Source organism: Numida meleagris, chromosome 9 (genome assembly GCF_002078875.1).
Source record: "Numida meleagris isolate 19003 breed g44 Domestic line chromosome 9, NumMel1.0, whole genome shotgun sequence".
NCBI classification, from domain to species: Eukaryota; Metazoa; Chordata; class Aves; order Galliformes; family Numididae; genus Numida; species Numida meleagris.
Window position 1 is genome coordinate 6479141 of NC_034417.1, and position 16379 is coordinate 6495519.

At 38.1% G+C, this 16379-nt stretch overlaps 1 long non-coding RNA gene across 2 annotated transcripts in view; it reads left to right on the forward strand.

Annotated features, from left to right (window-relative positions):
- LOC110403629 overlaps nt 1–16379 on the forward strand; it is a 59251-nt gene that overhangs the window by 16664 nt on the left and 26208 nt on the right. Inside the window, exons 2-3 of one of the 2 annotated variants that reach the window (XR_002441762.1) lie at nt 14447–14509; nt 14603–15234. This is a non-coding gene — a long non-coding RNA (uncharacterized LOC110403629). Of the gene's footprint in view, nt 1–14446; nt 14510–14602; nt 15235–16379 lie in introns of those variants that run through there. The other variant, XR_002441763.1, reaches the window with a different exon arrangement.

A 16379-nucleotide genomic window follows, 5' to 3' on the forward strand; every position in this document is an offset into this window, starting at 1 on the left:
TTCCGTAGTTATACGCATTAGTGGCATCGAGCAGCAGATTTGATCAGTCAGAATCAAGTCAACTGTAAACCTTGACTGACATAGCTATTCTGAAAGACATGTGGGATGATTGTGCTTCTTCTCTCATCAAATGTACAGAACAGTATGAGGCTGCCAGGAAGGGGAATGCTTCCCATTTCTGTATTCTTCTGGATTTTTTCTCCTAGGTTTATTAAAAATGTTTTTCGGTTTTGCTAGCATAACTTTTTTCTGCTTTTGGCATTTTTTTGTGTATCAAAATTTTCCTTCCTTTTTCATTCTGTATCTTATATTTTCTTGAAAAATAATAGTTTTTTAATGGAAATCCAACTGGAGGGAATATAAGTGAGAGTAAAGTCTGCATGGTTTGAAGTGTTGAATAAGTACAAATTTCAGCAATACCTGAGAGGTCTGTTGCTCCTTAGTTTTGGTGTACAATGTCTTTATTCAGTTTTGTCATTCTGTTTGCATTCATCAGCTTTGTGTCTCTTCAACAAAGGCACCTTAATGTTAGTAAGTCACATTTGGCAGGAGCACTGAAGTTTGTGTTGTCAAGAACAGTTTTATGTAGAAGATAGATATTCCATTGTTCTTAAATATCATCTACTGAAAATATGACTGTAGCTTACTAAATTTGCTGTTAATATATAACAGAACTATGTTTGTCATGACAATTTTTGGTAATAGTTTCTGTAGGAAAACCCATTAAACAAGCTTTCACACAAAATTGGATCATGGCTTTTGCTGGCTTACATGGTTTGTCTGTTACTTCAAGGAATTATTGCTTCTATAGTAAATATCAATGACGAATCAGTAAGATTTGATAATAAGTAAGTTGGAATGATAGAAAATAGATTTGCTTCTTTGTATGGTCAGACAACTGACTTCCTGATAGGCAAGTAAAAGCTAACAATGCTTCAGAACTGGCTGATGGGGTTGTGTTTATACAAGATTAATCTATATTGAACTACATAATTAAATTCAGGGTTTCACTCAGGTTGAAGTGCTTAATGCAGCTGTGAATCCATGGGTTTTTGAGAGAAGACTGTAAGAATCAAGAAATTTAGCAAGGCAGAAAACATCCCCTTCACAGAAATGAGAATCCAAGTTGCTTTGAGTTTTGTCTTCAAGTCCAAGATACACATTGGTTTTCATCTCCTCCACTCTTTCCCAGCCCCTCTTCCCTTTATCCAGAGTAGAATGTAAACAGAAACAAAAGCTTCATGTTGTTCCTATGCAAATGCATCCAATTCTTCAAGAAGTTGGGGTCAGGATTATGCTTCCTGGTTCTGGCTCAGTACTTGATATGTTTGGGTGCTAGTTGAATCAGCCACTTGTAATCAGTGTTATGAAAATAGGGCAGTGAACTCAGTTTGTAAACATTACCTGCACAATACAACGTAGTGGTAGCCGGGGAATAACCTGATGCTGGAACACAAAGAAAGGTAGATTTCCATTTTACTGTAAGGCTTTTCTAATTTAAAGGAAGATTTAAAACCAGTGCCTACAACTCCAAGCAGGCTGGTGACTTGCCAGATAAGGCAAATAAGGACATTCTCATGATTCAGTCTTTACAATTCTTTGTAAACAAGAGGGAGAAGCAATTTATTGCATTCTGTCTTTAGATAAATACTCACTTCTCCGATATAACAATACTGAGTATTTTATTGATATCTGTAGACATCATCTGACACCCTTCTTATGTCCATGGCTTTCCAAGCTATTTCCATTACTGAAAGAAATCAATACTGAAGCCAAATAGTTAATTGGCTACATCTTTTTTATTTTTCAAAAAATGTAGGCAAGACACTGTTTCTCTAAGCACAGTTGGGATATTGCTTATTTATGCTTTTCCAGACACCACTCTATGAAACTTACAGTGAGGAAGATGATTCTTTCACTCTCTATTTTTCGGAGCAGCTGCTGCTTACCTTACCTTCCTAACCACCACTGCTGCACCACATACTGCTCTTTGAACTTTTTCTTACATTTTCTTCTTTTCAGCATCCATGGTACACCCTTTCTCTGAAATAAGGGCACGTATTTCCCATCCTGGTGAGCAGTGTTGCCCCTCTTTCAGACTACCCCTGAAGTGCAGCTCTGTGAGTTTTGCATCTGTAACTCTGCCTTGCAGAATCTGACCAAATAAGTAAGGTGCTGCTCTTATCCATTCTGGCACCAGGGCTTTTGTTTATTTTCTGAACAGTACCTGATGCACAAGGTAATCTAGGTTCTATATGAGATACTTTTTGCTAATTAATAATAGACTGTGAGACTTCCTAGCTTGCTGTTAAGCTCATTCATTAGAGTAAAATGGTTGTGTGCCTTAAAGTTTAGGGACTGTTGAATGTATTTCAGTAAGCTGAATTTCAAATAACTTATTTGAATTAATTCAGAGGGTATAGCCAGTCCTTTAACCTCTTCTGGAAAGTTCTTTGCATTACCATTCAGCTGATTGATGCTGTGTGGGAGGAAGGGTTTTATTTAGAAACACGTAGCCAAAGGCTCAGTCCCCTTACTGTTCAGTGAATGCAGCTTTATCGATGTGAATGGAGCGCCATGCAGGGAGAAAGCTCTTAGACAACTTAGCTCATGTCATTTCCCAGTGCCTACAGAAACCCCTCTGTCTTCAGTGTGCATTTCAGAACAAACAGGAAGAGCAACCAACATGTACTTTTAACTCTTTATTATAGTCAGTACTTGTTTACAACAGGAGAAGGCCTGCTTTGAGTCACCAAGGCAGAGGTAGCACCCAGTCCTTCACAGATCTGCCACTGCCTGCACTGATAATCCACAAGAGGCCATACTGTATCAGATTTTCTTACTCCATCTTTGTATTTCAAATAGAAAACATATGTAATGAATGCTTCAATGGTCTTGCTGATTTCAGTGATCATTAAATCAGGAACTTGTGTAATGAAATATGGAGGGAGGATGAGAAGATACGTGGTAGTTACAATGGCTTTGGCTATAACACAGAGAATGAATTATATTTAAAAAGAAAATCCGGTTGGCAGTTACATTAGAGTATTTTATGGTGCGTCTCTGATTTGGGAACAGAGGAGAATTTGGCAAGGAAATGTTTCATACTGAACCCTGGCAAGCACGTTCATAGATCAAAATGCTGTCGTCTGCTTTGCTTTATTTCTGAATTCTGCAGACATCAGAATCATACAATCATAGAATGGCCTGGGTTGAAAAGAACCTCAAAGATCATCTAGTTTCAACCTCCCTGCCATGGGCAGGGTCCAGGCTGCCCAGAGCCACGTCCAGCCCAGCCTTGAATGCCTCCAGGGATGGGGCATCCACAGCCTCTCTGGGCAGCCTGTTCCAGCGCGTCACCACTCTGAGTGAAAAATTTCCTTCTAATATCTAACCTAAACCTCCTCTGTCTTGGTTTAAAACCATTCCCCCTTGTTCTAGCACTATCAACCCATGTAAACATCAGAAGGTGCTCGGGGACGTCATTTAGCGGTGGGTTGTTAGAGTTAGGGTAGTATGGTTAGGTTGCAGTTGGACTTGATTATCTTGAAGGTCTTTTCCAACCTGAGAAATTCTATGATTCCATGTTTGTCTGTGGAATTTATTCTGTTATAAGAATGTAGATTGGTCATGTGGAGATGAAATCAGAGGGTTAAAAACTTAACGTATCACGAATACTTGTCACATGCTTTAAACTTTCTTAGTAGAGAATTTGGGAAAGTACCCAGTTTGCCTTGGTATTCCATTCACTTATACAAGTTTTACATCAGTGGAACCTTAAAACCATCATTGAGTTTATTACTGATTTTACTGTATTGCAAATGAGAAGAGAATCAGGTCTGTGGTTTTTTTTTGCAGACTTTCACTGATTTTTCTTAGGTCCACGATTTAGCTGGAAAGCCATAATCTCAGAATAACAATAAATGATCACTAACAAAGACATTTCAACCTCATGAAGACATTGTTCATAACTTATTTGGCTCCCTGGCTAATTTCAGTATACTTGGGTTTCAATCTGCTAATAAAAATGATCTGGAAATCTGCTAATAAAGATCTGGAAATAAGGTTTTAATTTAAATTTGTAATTGCTTTTATGAAAGGTAATGTTCTTAATTGCCTTTGCAAGTACAGCAAGAGCCTGGTGATAGTAAAAGTTTGCCATGCTGTATTTTGCTAGGTGGTTGTACATACATGCTGCATGGAAGGCAGCATTTTGTCCCTCAGATTTTTATCTGTTAGAGCACCTGAAGAAAAAGCTAGTATGAATGGCTCATGAGCCATATTCGCATGAACAGTGTTAAACACCTTCTCATTTTTCCCTTTGTGAACTACTGGCTTCAAGAATATAGCATTAAAATTATCAGAACTGGTATTTTAAAAATATCAGTATACTTTATTGCTATTACATTTACTTTTTTATGTTTTTATATGTATAACATACCCTGAAGAGAATCTCCACATTCATATTAAATTGGAGGTTGAAAGAAAAAACTTATTCAGAATCAGTGCAAAACTTCAGAGAAAGATCCTTCATTAGAATGTCTATGATTTCACATCTTAACATTGTTTGGGGGAGCTCAGATGTACTTCAGGTTGTTCATAGAATCTGAGCTCTAAACAAGCTGAAAAGTGTCATTTTAAGATGGATTTAGTGCATAATGTATCTCAACAAGCCTGGCTGAGGGGAGCAGTAAGTTCATGGAGTCCACGTTTCTGCTTCACCATTTGAGTTGCAAGAATGATTGCAGTACACTTCATTCTGAGGGGGCAGTGAATAATTGTTCTCTGTATTAGAATTCTGTCTCTACCTTATTTTTGTAGTGATTTTTTAGTGAGGAATGTTCAACCTTTAGTATCTGGCACATAGCAATGAAAATGATCTGTGTGAGTATTTTAACAGCTTGTGTAGCAGCTGGCGAATGAGGTGTAGGCAGGCTTGTTCTCTTGTCTGTGTACGTGCTAAATATTTACTGGTGCCCACCTTTTAAATATGAAATACTCAAGAAAGTTAAAATAGTAGAATTTGTTAGGAATAATGTGCTTTTACGTAATATGTGTCTCATATTTGATTATGCAGTGAGGATACACCTAAAATACTGAGACAGGACTTTTAAATTTAATCTTCATTCCCACCTTTGTATGAATCCAAGTGCATTCATAGAAACCGATCACTAAGCATACTTTGAAAAATGTTGGCTGGCCAGTTGTCAATAATTAGCAAAGGGACTGAATAATGCATCAGCAGTAACAAAAATCTTATCAAATATTGTACAGGTGAACTGTAACCCTCAGCAAATATAAGAATCCTGTAGGTGGAAGTTCTTTTCTACCACATGGACTAAACAGGAATGATGAGAATAAGTTGTGGTGCATGGTTTTAGTGTTTTAGGACCAGTAAGACACGTAGTTAATGGAGTAAAGAGGGGGCACAAAAAGTAATGTCAGAGAAACCATGCCTTTAAATTTCATTTGTGATGAAATCTTTATGTTTGGGAATAACCTCTTGAATATTTCCAGAGGGGAGAAGAAATTGTTTCCCGAAATACATCATTAAATAAATCCTTTAAAGGATTATAAACAGAAAATTGTGAAATAAACATTTCAAAATGCATTGTTGCAAACCTATAAGAGTACACCATTTGTTTAGGTACACAGATTTTCTGATTGTCTTGGTTTGTTCTTTTTATTTTGTCTGTTTTTGCAAAACACTGAATGCAGACATTATTCAGTGAGAGTCCTTCCTAACCCTAGAAATGGGCCTGACCAAACTACACCAGGTAGATGTGCTGGTTTCAAACTGTGTTCCCTGCTGTTCCTGAATTCTTACTTGAATTTTCTGCACTGACTTTGGTCATTACTTGCCACCTTGCAGCTGTCTGGTGACTGCTGGTGTGCTGATGGAGCCAGCCGCAGTCCCAGCCGCATTCTGCTTGCCCCAGCCAGGTGCTGTGCATCACAGTCCTGAGTGCACTGTGTAACAAAGGGATTTATTATCCTGGGAAGTTAGGGGAGAAGTACTAGAAAGCTGCTGTGAAACGCCCTGTGAGAGCTTCAGAAAAGTGTAGGATATTACTAGAAAGTATCAGAAACACTTCTAGATGATAGATGGGAAAATCCATGGAAAACAGCAGGGAAATCCTAGACATTGGTGAGTGAGTTGCTAGAAAGCAGATGATGAATTCCTAAAAAGCACTGGGAAAATTTGTGGAAAGTGTGGAACATATTCATTGAAAGCAAAAGAAAATGTCTTAGAAGTAATGGGAATATTTCTTGAAAGCAGTAGAAAAACTTCCTAGAAATCAATTGTGTATTCCTGGGAAGCTTTTCTAGAAAGCATTGGTAAAATTTCTAGAGAATAGGATGTGATTTCCCAGAAAGTCGTGAGCAAATTGCTAGAATGTAGCGGGTGAATTCCTTGAAAGGGACAGGGATATTGCAAAAACACAGCAGTGGATTTCCTAGGAAGCATCAGGAGAAATCTAAGTGAGATTCTGAAAATTTCCAGAGTAAGGATTTCCCAGTAAGCTGCAGAAAAAGTCCTTGGAAGTGTCAGAAAATACCTGCGCTTGTTAAAGATCCAGTTGTTTTTATGCATCTCCAGAAAATATTACATACCTTTAAGCACAGTATTTTACTTTGCTTGAAAATGGCTTCATTCTGGCCAATCTCTTCCTTTATCTGTTGTATTGCAACAGATAATGATAATGTAATGACAGATAATCAGCAGCTTGCGATTTCAGAAGGAGGAGGAGAATTCGGAACTCCTGAACCTCAAGGGGAAAAAAAAATGCTGTCATGCCTATGTTCTTAATAAATAAAGAACAGGGAAGCAGGAGAAAAGATACAGACTGTCAACAGACTCAGACTGCATGAGAAGTGACTAATTCTTAATGAGTAACAGGAACTTATTAAAAATGTACAGTCCCTTTTTCAGTGTATCCTGGTACATCCTGATATTCTGTGCAAAATACATGCCTAGTCTGGTTTGAAGGATTTAAATGGTAAATAGATCTGGATTTAAGAGGTGCCAAAATGGTAAGCAGAAATAGAGGCATGAAAGGAAAGATGAATCTTCAAGGCAGTGTCTGCCTGGACCTGCTTAGTTGTACCTATTGGTATGGAACTTCAGCACCTGCTCTGCCCTCCAGAGTAGTGTTGGCTGAGATGCACTTCCCTGTGTTCCCACGTGGCAGTGTGACCCTGCTGCTTGGGGCTGCAACAGCATCCCTGCCAGGCCCTGCTCTTGCTTGTGCTCCTCCAAGTATAAACTTTACCAACTCAGTTTATTTCTGTGGCTGCTTTCCAATTGAATTAGGGCTCGCCAAGCACTATGGAGCACTGTGAGATTTGTGAATGAAAAGCACTCAGTGAATACTGGATGGCTACCTAATAAGATATCTTATTCAGGAAGAATTCTGTTCACATCTATAGTCTGTGCCTGAGCAGGCCCTGCAGGATATGCTATTGTGGACATTTAATATATACATATTCCTTAGAGAACCTAATAACCAGATTTTCATGCCAATGACTGATGAAGGTACCCCAGGGCTTGACCTGGCTAAGGGCATTTAAAATATTGGCTGTGCTGAATAGTTACTAGCCAACAGATGACTCTCTTGGGGCTTATTCCTTTTAGATAGGAAGTTCCTTATTGTAAATAGTTTCCCTGCTTTTAGGCAACAGACTTTTAATTCAGCCTTTATTGCAAATGCATCTGGTTAACGTTAAATTAAAACACCCTAGGAAATCTGTACTTTTCACTGTATTTACTATTTACGTACAGCATCCATTGCTCAAAAATAAGTTAATTAGAAACATAGAAAACTCTACTGAGACTGTTCATGCCCGTTTCTCTGTATCTGAGGTCGAGATATTTCAAACCTGATTCTGAACTGTTAATCATTATTATTCTTTTAAGACATTCTCCAGACTTTCAGCCTGCAGAATCTTCAGATGGTACGTAAGGGCACAATCTTCTATGTGGAACCATTTTTCTGAGGGCAGTTCCTATTCAGCAAATCACTTTAAGTAAACTTTTTAAGTTAGCCTGATGTAAAGTTAAATTTATACCTTGTTGACTTGGTGCTTCGGCCAGCTTTTACCAGATCTGAGTAGACTGTAAGGCCAGAATCCGCATCTGATGCTGGAGATACTATGCTGACTTACTCGTTTCTGGCCTGAGAAACATGGTTCTCTGAAGGAATGTCAATCCACCATGCAGACCTGCTGCCTCTCTGAAATGTTTCAGTGATGTTTTATACTGGCATGAAGCCTTGTAGACTGCTCCCAGGTTTTGTAATAGGACAGGTCTTTTTTGTGTGGCGTGGTTTTCCCCACTGTAGATCTGCATAGGTATGAGAAATCATTCCTCTGTTTGGCTGAAATACTTTCAGCACAATGCAGCCCAGAAAACAGCACAAAGGTCAGGGATAGTAACCGTGGCTAGGGATACAGAGAATTTAGGAACCATCACTTGGTTGTGTTTCCTCCACCTATGATCAATCTATTTGGGTGAAGTAGTTTATTTTATGTCAAAACACTTTTGCCAACCTAGTTATATTTATTTGAAGTTCAACAGTTCACACAGTTTGTCAGGCCAGCAAAAGCTCTAATGGGCACTTGAACCAAAAAGTTAACCACCTCCCTGTGTGCTGAGATTGGTAGGCAGCATCATGATTTGCTCTGGTCAAGTGAAATCAAATGGATTCTTAAGACTGAGACGCCCTTGTGTAATGTGCCATTCAGCTGGCATTCTCTGAGACAAATGAAACTGAGGTTCAAAGATAGTGTTTGTATCATAAGATTTCTCTTAAATAGGCCGTGTGGTAACACTCTTAAGGTTTGACCCAGCAGCAGCTCAGCACCATATATTTGTTCAGTCACTTCCCCCCTCCCTCCCATGGTGGGTAGAACAAAAAAAAAAAAAAACCCAAAACCACAAAGTAGAACTTGTGGGTTGAGATTAAAAACTATTTACTAAGACAAAAAAAAGGAACATAATATTAATGACAGTAATATATATTTTCAAAACAAGTGATGCACAATGCAATGGCTCACTGCCCACTGACCAGTGCCCAGCCAGTCTCCAAGCAGTGGCTGCCTTCCTGGCCAGCTCCTCACAGTCTTTAAAGGCTTTTCTGCATGATGTTGTATATTTTGGAATATCCCTTTGGCCAGTGCAGGTCATCTGTCCTGGTTCTATGTCCTCCCAGCTCCTTGTACTGTTCTGCTAGTGTGGAGGGGGCACAAGAAGTTGAAATGTCCTTGGCCCTGTGCAAGCCATTGCTCAGCAACAACTAGAAACTGCAGTGTTGTTATTACTACTGTTTTTCTCCCAAACCCAAAACAGCATCATACGATCTACTACAAAGGGAAAAAATAAAAAATAAAAAAGACTCTGTACCAGCTGAAACCAGGACAAACGGCAAAAAAGGAGGTTTGATCTTTGATTGAAGACATGGCCATGGCAGTTAGCAGATATTGGCTTTCAGGGAAGAAAGTGTTCAGGAAGTGAACTGTGCTTGCAGAGAGGGGGCTTTTGCTCTGTGATGCTGAATGTGAAACAGGTGTGGGGCTGAGAGGTGCTAAGTGCTAGAGTAAGGTAATTAGGGTTTAGCCTTCAGTTGCTTAATTAAGAATTGGAAATACTAGCAATGTGTAGTAGCAAGATTTTACTTCATAAACACTAGTTTAAAAAGGTTACCTCAACTGTATGTTTTACCTTGGCCAATTAACTTCAGGATCAAGTGAGGCTAGTTAGCCCCTGCTGAAGTCTCATTAACATGTCTGTATGCCTTCTGGGACCCACACTATTTTCTTCTACCAGACATGCAAAAAGCATGGTCTTTGGGGAACTGCAGCTTCCTATTATGACAACTCCTGACCAACTACTCTAGCAGTTCTACTTTTAGATGTGTTTTGCTTCAAATCACATAATTGTCTCCTTTCCTTTTGGTCAGTAGCTCTTGCTACATCTTGTATCCCTTGCCTTTTTGTAAGCACAGCTGGTCAGTTCTAAAAGAACAAAGAGGGATGCCTCTTGCATTCATATAATGATTGCCAAATCTGATGAGGGCTTCCACAATGTTTTGTTTCCCTGGGTTTGTATGCTGAGCTTTTCCAAAATATTTAACAGCTTTTGAGCTTTATTTCGTTGTAAGTAATCATAATTTAGGGATAACCTTCTTTCTCCACTGCTCTGGAAGACTTTCACTTTACGAGGCACTTCAGTCCTTTTTGTGACTTGCCTGCCACAGTATGGGCAGCCCCGACACTGATGAGGCACATCTATGTTTTCTTCTCAAAGGTGCTCTCAGATGAAAGGTATGCCTTCTTAAAAATAATCTGCACCTGGACTACTTCATTGTTATTTAAAGATTTAATCCTGGCCTTTGATGAATTTTTCATTTCACAGTCAGTAGTTTTTTTTTTGTTGTTGTTGGCCTAGATTTCAGAGGAATTTGAGAGTAGACTACAGGTAATTTTATAGAAATCTAATTCAAACTGTGAAAGTAAGTAGGAATTTCTATCACTTACCACAAAACTGAATTTCCTAGGTTTTATAATATATGTGCATCTTTTGCTTTTGTGCTCATAAGAACCTGAACATCATAATTATAATCTTGAGAGCATTGAGTATTTTTCCAGATGGGGGAAGATGAATGTGGTATTTTAAAGTGTCGTGAAGGAGATCGAGTATGGTTTACATAGATGTGAGGGAATACAAAAACCATGTCAAGATTTTTTGCAACATGTTTCACTGAGAATAAATACACCGTGTCATTGGATCTTTATGGATTAATGTTGATAATAAAGTAAAAATTACTTTCAGAGAGAGCGCTATCTGCTGGACGTTATCTGATAAAAAATGATTCTCTCTGTTTATGATTTTCTAAATCTGGGTTATTAACGGAAGTGCAGGCACATCCTTTAAATAATGGACAATTCCAAGTAATCTGACTGATGTATGTTATTCTAATGGACTGTTTACTGCTAATGTTATTGGCTATTACAGTGAAATAAAACAGGTTAATAGACTTTGTAATCTTAGTTGCTTAGTTGTTGATTGTAACAGGCAAGTTACTAAAGTATGCAGATACATCTTGTATGGCCAAATCAGAACAGTCTAGTATGAAATGAATGGTTACTCATACAAGAAACATGTAAATCGCTCAGAAAATGTGTTTTTCTCCTTTCACCATCTCAGTACTCATCAGGATATGTGACCTGCTTCAAAACCCACTGAGAGTTGCCTTCAGTGGGAATCGAGGCCTATATTAATGCACTGCTTTACCTCCTGCAGCACATACAGACCTGGTCAATTAACTATGAATGCAGTTCAAAACTGCAACCACCTGACAGGTTCCACACTGCTGGAGAGATTTTTCAGGAACTAAAAGTTCCAGTGTGTGCTTTGGATTTGGAGACATGCTCAGTCCATTCAGTGTGACTCAAGATTTAGAGAATTTTGAAGCATGTTTTCACTTTCTTGTGTGAACTTCAAACCATGTTAAGTTTATTTTTATACATTTACAGAACTTAGAGAATTTTTGAGTATGCTTTCATGCTTTTATGTGTACTTCAAACCATGAATCAATTTGCTTTTAATTGTTGTTATTAAAGCTGAGATGGATTTCTGTGAACATTACACCAGATCTGAGTTTTAAATCTTTCTATAAACATTATGCAAAAAAAACCCATAACCTCTTTAATACAAATGTGCTGATTGTATTTTAACATTATTTTCAGCTCTTTTGGGAACTCATTAATTTCTTGTTATATCTTTGGTCTAAACATAATTTTTTGTTAAGTAATTAAGCAATGAACTTGCTATTCTGTTTCTCGTAATTGCTTATGCATATGTAAGTATATATTGGTAAATGGTACTGTGCAAACATTGCTCTGGTTAAAAACCATTAGTTGATAAGAAAGAAATTACAATGACAAGATATGTAGTCCCACAAGATCAAATGTTGTTTTGTAGCATCACTAGGCAATGTATTAAGATCACACGCTTTATATAGCTTTAAATATTAGTTTATGCAGTCAGCCTGTCCCTGCTTGTAGTATAATCAGCTCTTTTGGTAAGGGTTCATAGTCATAATGCTCCCAATATGACCAGAGTAGAGAACATACAGCCTAAGTTATCTCTCGTATGGTCCAGGTCTGCATATTTCTTTCTTTTATTTGGTCTGCGAGTTATTTTTTTGTTTGAACAAGGCAGTCAATTCTTGGTCTCATCAATTCACTTTTTGAAATACCTACATATAAGCTACCTAGAAACTAAAAAAAAAAGTGATATTTTTGCGTCTTTTAATTTTCCTGTCCTCAGTGATGTAGTGCTCACATCTTCCTCTAGTGTTTGAAATTCCTTCAATATTAAGAAGATACGGAGATGGTGAAGGGAAAAAAATAAAAGGTCAAAAATCCGTGCTTTTATGTTATCTCCCCACCTCCAAAGTTCTGAAAAGAGAAGTCGAAGTTAGTTGTTAAGCTTAAAATACACTATTTCTGAAAACTGAACAGAAAGATATTTTGTTCACATTTTGGAACTATCTAATAAATCAGAAAATATTATTTTGGGTGAAGACCCAGTTTTAATGTACATCTAGAAGATGCCAAAACATGCTGAATGCCTTAAACATTTTATTAAGGTTCCCACTTGACCACAATAACCAATTGGCTCAACAACCAGCTTTCCAGATCACTCTGGAACACATAGCTGATGTTACTGCATGGACCACTGGCCACATTCTGGCTGCTTCCCTGCAGATCCAGTAGCTGGCAGCACCCCGCTGCCCCTGTGGCCTTTCGCATACAAAGGTAGCAGTTAGTTCCTATCTTAAAATATCCTCTGGAACTGGTGACACTTTTGCTTTTTCATAAGTACAATAAATAACCTAAAAATAGAACTGTAGATGGAATGTGAGCTACTTAGGATGGATTAATGTGTTTATTAAAACTCTCAGGCTTTTGGATAGTCTTGTGAGATACACATGACCTTTCTGTGATACTCCCTGGAGATACTGGTCATACTGTCCGAAAGCACATCAAGTAATTCTGTCTCATGCAGACAATATAATTAAGGGCATTTGGAGCCTGGTAATGGGATATGAACATAGTAGTCCTGTTCAAGTTGTCCTTTCACATATACTACAGTCGTCAAATATTGTAGTTATTTGTGCAATCAGTTCAAGGAATTTCTCCCTCTGGTTATACATAAGATTTGTGCTTTTATTGTTAAATATTAAGAATTGTTTTCTGCTTTTAGCAGACTTGTGCTAAGTTTTTCCTCTGTGCAAAAAAGAACCAGAATCTGCTTTTGAAACACTGTGCAAGGGCTACAGTGACTTCAGTTTACTGGAAATTTATCTAGCTGTAAAAAGCAGCCACTATTCTTAGCATTCATTGCAAGCTGCATTATTAACAGTCTCAGTAGAGAAGTCAAGGACCGCAGAAATGGTGCGTGCTAGTGTATCTTCCCCTACAATAGCAGCCTCTGAGTTCAGGGCTGAGGACTGTTGCTGGGCAGCACGGAGAAGCTGCATGTTGTATCATCATCTCCAATACAATGGGACTTTGTCCTTGTGCTCGGCATCATATAAACATGGAACAAAGTTTGTGCTCAGACCTTAAGGTCTAATCATTGTCCTCCATCTGGGCAAAGATGTGAGTGAGGCAGATAAGAGATGTCAGGTTTAGATCACACGTGCTCACTCTGTTTCACGCTTGCGCTGCTGCTGACTACAAAAACCACCTCTGTAAAAACAGTGGGATCAATAGATATTGCTCTTACAAATGAATTTTTAACAGGCTGTTCACTTTTGAAAAACATTCTAATTAAGACATTAAAATAAACAGCTTAGCAGAGTCCAGATAATGGTCCAGGTAATTCAAGATTTGGGCAGCTATAAAGTATTTTAAAAATAGTTGTGATTTTGCTATACTCACAGATGGTGTTTATTTTACATCAAGATAATATATTTCCATAGCACTTAAATCATTGTGTCCCAGTGTTAAAAATATATATATATACATTTAGTAAGTAATGGTCAGAAAGTATTCTGTACAAATAAAATTTGTTTTAAAAAAACAAGCTTTGCTTAAAAGCAAACAAAAAAACTCACTGCTGAGTATGAGACTGATTATTAAAATGTAGAAGTGCTGGAACTTCTGATAAAAAAAAAACTGATGGAAAGCATTCCAGGTGTTGCTGCAGCACTGATACTCTGAAAAGGAATGGTTTCTTTCAAGTGCTGCCTTCTGCCGGGAGCTGCTCTTTGCCAGGTAAATGCCGATGGCAGCAGCTTCACTGCCTCTGTGCATTTATAATATGCTTGGTCAAAGATGCTTGGCAGAGGAATCATGTGCCTGAAGTACCTCTTTATGCATCACAGCTGTCATCAGCAGTGCTGTGTTTACTAAAACAGATTTTTGTTTTTATCAGCTTTTATCTGACCCTTACTGCCAAACAACTGGACACCCTCAGGCAGCACTGCCTCCCTCCTAGGTAAGCTGCCCATACTCTTCCTTTTCTAACAGGGGGGCTGTGGTACTCCTGTGGCCTAAATGATAGACTTTGCTTCTGACAAAACTGTCCTAGGGAAGAAAGAGAAGCAAAAATCTTCCCAAAACTGCTGACGTAGTGGGAAGACCTTTGGGATGGCACCCTCTGGGTCTTCGCTGATTGAGAAGTTGCAGTTTTTTGGAAACCCTGTACATAATGAGATGCTCTTCTGCAATTTGGTACCATATGCGTGGAATCAGGAGCTTCCATGTATATACCAAAGCTGAAGAGTCAGATGGTCATGAAGGAGGCTGTGCTATTTTCAGACCAAAAGAGCACACAAGAAAGGACTGTATTTGTATTTATTACAAACAACATATATATATAAAAATGTATTTGCTCTATTTTTAAAGAGTTGGAACAGAGCCAAACACCTTCAGGAGCACCAGGGAAAATGATGACAGCAGCAAAAGTCTATAGACAGAGGCTGAGATGTTACAAATCTATTCAGGAAATTTACATTTTTAAAGCAAAACAGATCAAATATTTTTAAGCGTGGATTTTTTTCATCATCATAATGTTAAAACACCATCAAAGAGGCTTAGATCATAGGATTCTCTTACAAGATTCACTTCTACAAACTGTACTCATTTCCTATTCAGGGGTAAAGTTTCTGCATCTGAAGATATATATATATATATATTTTTTTTTCAGGCTAGTTGTGGCTTAAAATGTACTTCATATTTGATAGGGATATATGTTTGCTTCTGGCTTTCTACTTTCCAACGAAATTACCTGAGACCAGAAGTCAAGCTGTTGCTTACTGATTTACGCATGATATCCTGCGGCAGAGACTGCAGAGTGTAGCTACCTTGTTTCTCAAGGTCTGTCTTTTATAACAAAAACACATGAATGCAATTTAGGTAAGAGACATCAGTTGCCAATATTTTGAACATTTGAAACAGCAGCACCCAAAACACTGTTACCTGCCTTATGGAAACGAAGACACAACGATTTTGGGTTCGGTACTGTGCAGTTCTAATAGAGAAATCCTTACTGCCTCTTGTGAAGGGTTGGAGCAGAGTTCATAGAGCTGCAAATTAATTCAAGGAAGTTGCTCTTATGCCCTCTCTCCCACTGAGATTTGTGGGTGGTTTGTTTTGTGTGTTTCTTTTTTAATCTTTCGTTAATCTGAAAATGTCCAAATACTTTTTGTTATTTTACTATGGAAAACAACATCATTACAGTTAAGTCTTGTTCTCAAATATATTATATTTTAAAGTCCATTTTAAAGTTACTGATGAAACACCCAACTCTTTAATTTAGTGATGTTTGCTGCCAACCACGTGCTCATCTTTGGCTTTGTTTGTTATTTGATGCCTCGGTCATGCCATGGAAAGTGTTGCATCTATTCAGTTCTGGTTGATAGTGTTCCTTTTCTTCTATTTCCACGCTGACTTCTCAAGTCTTAACATATTTTTTTTTGTAACATACTGTAGGAATCCTGTTTTAGCTGCGGGCTGGACTAGATGATCTCCAGAGGTCCCTTCCAACCCCTACAGTTCTGTGACTTTGTGATTCTTTGCGTTGTTGCTTTTCCCTTCACAACTCTGTTAATAACTGGAAGACAGATGAGGTTTCATGAGAAGAGATGAGTAGTGAACCAATACTGTTATTTCTGAGGGTGTGGAAAGTACTCTTCACCTGTTAGACTATTATGTTCCTAATGCTGAGAAAATAATAGTATTAATGAAAAAATGAGTATTAATGAATCCAAACTGGTCCTTTTGGTCATACTGAGAATGTCTGAACTTGCGTTCAAGACAGACATGTTTTCTGATAGGTGAACAAAAAGACAATCTTCTGATGGTAA